The sequence below is a fragment of the Bubalus kerabau genome, chromosome 5, assembly GCF_029407905.1.
Source record: "Bubalus kerabau isolate K-KA32 ecotype Philippines breed swamp buffalo chromosome 5, PCC_UOA_SB_1v2, whole genome shotgun sequence".
NCBI lineage: Eukaryota > Metazoa > Chordata > Mammalia > Artiodactyla > Bovidae > Bubalus > Bubalus kerabau.
Window position 1 is genome coordinate 4,718,225 of NC_073628.1, and position 6,321 is coordinate 4,724,545.

Here is a 6,321-nt window from a genome sequence, read left to right on the forward strand (position 1 = left end):
AGTTTTCTGAGGAAACCTCCATCCATGGACATCTGGAAGCTTCTTGGCCATTATTATATGCCCACAACACACACTGCTTCTCATCAAGGAACTCACTTCTCCACAAATGAAGGGTATCATCAGGATTAAGCCACTGGCTCCTCTGTCTCACCACATTCCCCATCGTCCTAAGCATCACTGAATGAAGGGATGGCCCTTTACTGGCTGAGTGATGATGCTTTGCTGTTTCCAGAATACCATTTATGTGCCTAAAGAAGAGATGAAGTAGGGGGTTACTGTACCAGCAGGTATGACTGGTCCTGGTTCCAAGGGGGAACGCCACAGAGAGCGAGTCCAGAAGATTCTCTGGGGCATCTCTGAAAACTCTCATGTCCTGCAGTACAAACCCAGGGGAAACCTAAATGACCCATGAAGGGCCTAGATCCTTCAGGAATGAAGTATAGGTCACCTCACCAGGCAAAGAACCAGGATGAGCTCAGATGGGGAAAGGAATGGGTATAGAATGAATAGAGGAAAAAGAAGGTGTGTCGACCTAGTTGGAATTACAGGACTAAGGCTGTCTGTGTTTTCTCCCCAGATCCAGTTGATAGTCCAACGACTATAAAGTGGGTTAATGGCAGCTCAAGGGACTTCCCTGGTGGTCCAGTGGCTAAGACGCTGCACTCCCAATGCAGGGGGCCCAGGTTCAGTCCCTGGTCGGGGAACTAAATCCCATATGTCAAAACTGAAGGTCCTGTGTACAGCAAGTAAGACCCAGAAAAACTGAGTAATTAAATAAATTTTTTTAATTTAAAAAAATACACTGGTTCAACCAATATCTAGTATTTTAAGTCACTAAAAAAGGGGATTGCAGCTCAGCGGAAAACACTGCCTAGAGGTGGAACTTTGCATCTCCTTTTTTGGAAGGAGAATTAGTGTATCTTTGATTGTACAGGGGACAATGGGGTTCTGTTAGGTAGAAAGATATTATTTTCTGTATGCAAAAGTTAAATTAAGGGATCCCCTCACACCCATTAGAATAGCTATCGTGAAAAAAAAGTATAGAAAATAGCTGGTGTTGGTGAGGATGCAGAATAATTGGAAGCTTTGTGCAGTGTTGGTGGGAATGTAAAACAGGGAGCGAAATGGTGCCCCCCAAAAATTAGAAAGATCATGTGATCCAGCAATTCTGATTCTGGGTATTTCCCCAAGAGAATGGAAAGCAAGCTCTCGAACAGGTATTGGCAACCCAAATATGGAAGCAATCCAAGTGTCCAAGGACAGATGAATGGATAAACAGAATGTGGTCCATCCATACAGCGGAATGTGGTTCTGCCTTAAAGAGGAGAGACGTTCTGCCATTTGCTACCATGTGGATGAACCTCAAGCATGTGATGCTAAGTGAGATAAGCCAGTCACGAAAGGACAGATGCTGCACGACTCCACTCGTGTGAGGTCCCTAGAGTCGTCACATTCATGGTGGGGGCCAGGGGCTGGGGAAGGGGACGGGGAGTTCGTGTTTAATGGGCACAGAGTTCCAGTTTTACTAGATAAAGAGTTTTGGAGATGATGGAGGAGATGGCTGCTCAGCACCATGAATGTACTTAAGGCCACAGAGCTGTATGCTTAAAAATGGGGACTTCCCTGGTGGCCCAGGAGATAAGAATCTACCTGCCAAGTCAGGGGACATGGACAGGTTCAATCCCAGGTGCAGGACGATTCCACGTGCCACAACCACCGAGCCCACGCGCTGCAACTTCTGAAGCCCGCGTGCCTAACGCTTGGCGGCGACGAGAGGAGCAGCCACAAGGAGAAGCCTGCACACCATGACTGGAGCAAGCCCACGCAAAGCAGCAAAGACCCAGAACAGCCAAAGCTTTAAAAATTTACTTTAAAAAGCAATTAAAAATGGCAAGTTTTCTGTTAGATGCATTTTACCGTCATTTATTTAAAAAGATACTGGAATTTTATTTTTTTTTAATTTTTAATGACTTGAAATACACACACATACCAATCAGCATAATCTGTTCAGCTGGCTCAGGCCTCAGGGGGGAAATTCCAGATCAAACAGCTGTACAAGGAGCTATACAATTCTGAGTGTTATCTGGAAAACAGCTACTTCTGCCAGAAAGTTTCAGAAACATGGCCTCCCCCAAAGAGGAGACAACAGGGCACTCAGACTGGAGAACAACTCCCCGATTCTGCACTAGACCCACGGAAACTGTGACTAATTCCATGTGGGGATCAAGGCATATTTTTGTCTTGGGTGTCCACATGCACCAATAGCGGGCCCAGCGGAAATGCAGAAAGTGACCCCAGTGCTTAGTGCAATGCCATTCCTCGCCTGCCTCCCTCCTGGCCCCCCCAACTCAAGAGTGGGTTTACACCAGCACCCCACCACCACCCCGACTGCCAGCCTGTCCCCTCCCCTCAAATCACCCTCTCTGGGGCACCTGCAAACATCTTGCTATTGTCATGGTAACCCAAAGATGGAGGCTGCGGGCTGGTGAGCAGAGGACCAGATGGCTCAAAGCCAGGCAGAAGAGAATTCTGAAGAGTCTTTTCCTTCCTGTCCCACTTCCCCATCTCTGGGTAGTGCTTTCTGGGACCACCTCTGTGCTCCCCCCCCCTCAAGAAGTTAAACATAGTTAAAGGGGAGGGGTGGGCTGTGCTGGGCTGTCTGCCCCGCCCCACTGGGTCCTCCCTAGGGGACGCTGGACCAAGTGCTTCCCCAGTGTCTGCAACCACACCGGTGGGTGAGTGTCCAGGGTCCAGACCAGTAGTGACTGCTTCTCGCATCCTGTGGTCCCAGCCTTCCAGGTGTCCATGGTCCAGCCCCACCCACTTTCCTGTATGAAACCCCTCATTTCCCTGATCATGTGATGCCTGTTTCCTGATCCAACTCAGAGACAGAGAAACAGAGAGAGAAATGCTGCAGGGGACTGTTGATGTTCAGTCACTCAGTCATGTCTGACTCTTTGTGACCCCATGGACTGCAGCCCGCCAGGCTCCTCAGTCCATGGAATTTCCCAGGCAAGCATACTGGAGTGGGTTGCTATTTCCTTCTCTGGGGGATCTTCCCAATCCAGGTATCGAACTCACGTTTCCTGCATTGGCAGGTGGATTCTTTACCACTGCACCAACAGGGAAGTCGCAGCAAGGGACCTATAACTTAAAATAGGAAAAAGAAGCAGATCAACCCATGCACCTAGTTGGGTTCTGATTCACACACACAATCCTGTCAATAAATCAATAAATGCGGACACTGGATATTTGTTGATTTTAAGAAATTATCCTTCATGACTTTTAGAAATGATCATGATAGACTTTTAAAATGAAAATGGGGTCTTCTAAAGGTTTCCTTATTTTTCAATCCTGTGCTGAGGCCACAGATCAAATGACGTGATGACTGGGGTTTGTTCCCAGGATACAGGTGTGGAGGGAAGGGAGCAGGGCAATAGATGAGCAGAGGGGGACCAGAGCTGGTGTCAAGACTGGCCAAGGAGTTTGAGGCAGGCAAGCATGACGATGCTGAGGGTCCCCACAGGCTAGCCCACATTAAGGAGTCTGATGAGTGAGCAGAACGCACACTGGGACGGTGCAGAGGCTGTGGTACCAGCAAGGAGTCCGAGTGGGACACAGCACGGGCCTGCCCCAGGATAGTGGCCACACAAAGGGAGAGAAGTGGACACAGGTAGGAAATGTCTGGGCAGCAGGAAAGTGAGGAACTGGGCAGAGAGCCTCAAACTAGGAGGACAGGAGACAGCCAAGGCCCCACTCCCGGAACACCCCATCTCAGGTCCCAGGAGGGTGTTCTGCCCTGGGCTTGCGGGGGTCTGGAGGCCCCACTCAGCTCCCCAGCCTCATCATACACCCCTCCCCCTCCTGCCCTCCCACTTCCGTTTCCATTCTTCCACCACAGCAAATTCTTTCCAGCCTCAGGGCCTTTGCACCTGCTGTTCTTGATCCCACACTGTTCCTGTGAACTCCAGTGAGTAACTAGCTCCTCTCCTTCCCCTCCTCCAGCCTTGGCTAGAGCAGAAAGAGCCTCCAGCCTGGCCTTGATGAAAAGGCCTTTCTACCATTCTGCCCTAGCTTCCTATAGCTTTGTAACCAGTGGGTGGCTGTAACCACAAACTGGGTGCCCTAAGACAACACACACTTATTCTCTGTCTTTTTTTTTTGGCTACCATGGGGCCTATGGGATTGAACCCATGTCCAGTGCAGTGGGAGCACCAGGGACATCTCCACACATTTGTTCTCTTGTAGTTCTAGAGATCAGAAGCCTAAAATCAAAGTGTGGGCAGAGCTGGAGACCCTAGGGGACAATCCATTTCCCTGCCTCTTTCAGCCTCTAGAGGATAATGCATCCTTGCCCCGTGGCCACTTTTTCACACCCTTCAAACCTCGTTCTTTGCTCATCACGTCTCCTGCCTGATCTCATGTCTCCTGTCATCACATCTCACGCTGACCCTCCTGCCTCCCTCCTATGAGGACCCTTGAGATTACACAGGGCCCACCCAGATAACCCTGGGTGAGCGCCCCATGTCAGTATCCTTAGCTTCATCATATCTGCAAAGTCTCTTTTGCCACATAAGTTCCTCCAGTCTCAGGATCTGGGGATTAGGACATATGTCAGCATCTTCAGGGGGGCATTATCCAGACTACATCACACCTTGTCTTCTCCGCCCACATCATTTTCTACCACCACACCTGGTCACTATCCTACCTGCACTGGCTCCGGTCAGAATTCTTGGGCTCACGTGTTTCTGTTTATCACCTGCTCTTCTCTCCCTTCATGTCTGATTTCTCCACAGTTGTTTCCCCAACACCAACATTGTTGGTGTTCAGTAAAGATGTGTTGAATGAAGGTAAGAATGGATGGATGGAGGATGGATGGATAGATGATGGATGTATGGATGGATGGATGGATGGATGGTGGATGCATATATGGATAAATGATGGATGGGTGTCAGATGAATGATGGGTGGGTGGATGGATGGGTGATGGATGAATGAGTGATGGATGGGTGTCAGATGGATGATGGGTGGGTGGTTGATGGGTGATGGATGAATAAGTGATGGATGGGTGTCAGATGGATGATGGGTGGGTGGTTGATGGGTGATGGATGAATGAGTGATGGATGGGTGTCAGATGGATGATGGGTGGGTGGTTGATGGGTGATAGATGAATGAGTGATGGATGGGTGTCAGATGAATGATGGGTGGGTGGATGGATGGGTGATGGATGAATGAGTGATGGATGGGTGTCAGATGGATGATGGGTGGGTGGTTGATGGGTGATGGATGAATGAGTGATGGATGGGTGTCAGATGGATGATGGGTGGGTGGTTGATGGGTGATGGATGAATGAGTGATGGATGGGTGTCAGATGGATGATGGGTGGGTGGTTGATGGGTGATGGATGAATGAGTGATGGATGGGTGTCAGATGGATGATGGGTGGGTGGTTGATGGGTGATGGATGAATGAGTGATGGATGGGTGTCAGATGGATGATGGGTGGGTGGTTGATGGGTGATGGATGAATGAGTGATGGATGGATGTCAGATGGATGATGGGTGGGTGGTTGATGGGTGATGGATGAATGAGTGATGGATGGATGTCAGATGGATGATGGGTGGGTGGATGGGTGATGGATGAATGAGTGATGGATGGGTGTCAGATGGATGATGGGTGGGTGGCTGATGGGTGATGGATGAATGAGTGATGGATGGGTGTCAGATGGATGATGGGTGGGTGGTTGATGGGTGATGGATGAATGAGTGATGGATGGGTGTCAGATGGATGATGGGTGGGTGGATGGATGGGTGTCAGATGGATGATGGGTGGGTGGTTGATGGGTGATGGATGAATGAGTGATGGATGGGTGTCAGATGGATGATGGGTGGGTGGTTGATGGGTGATGGATGGGTGTCAGATGGATGATGGGTGGGTGGTTGATGGGTGATGGATGAATGAGTGATGGATGGGTGTCAGATGGATGATGGGTGGGTGGATGGGTGATGGATGAATGAGTGATGGATGGGTGTCAGATGGATGATGGGTGGGTGGTTGATGGGTGATGGATGAATGAGTGATGGATGGGTGTCAGATGGATGATGGGTGGGTGGATGGATGGGTGATGGATGAATGAGTGATGGATGGGTGTCAGATGGATGATGGGTGGGTGGTTGATGGGTGATGGATGAATGAGTGATGGATGGGTGTCAGATGGATGATGGGTGGGTGGTTGATGGGTGATGGATGAATGAGTGATGGATGGGTGTCAGATGGATGATGGGTGGGTGGATGGGTGATGGATGAATGAGTGATGGATGGATG

At 49.7% G+C, this 6,321-nt stretch overlaps 1 non-coding gene across 1 annotated transcript; it reads left to right on the forward strand.

Annotated features, from left to right (window-relative positions):
- The first annotated feature begins 631 nt into the window (after positions 1 to 631).
- On the forward strand, positions 632 to 704 carry TRNAG-CCC (transfer RNA glycine (anticodon CCC)). Its single transcript has one exon. It is a non-coding gene; the product is annotated as a tRNA-Gly (tRNA).
- The last annotated feature ends 5,617 nt before the right edge of the window (positions 705 to 6,321 follow it).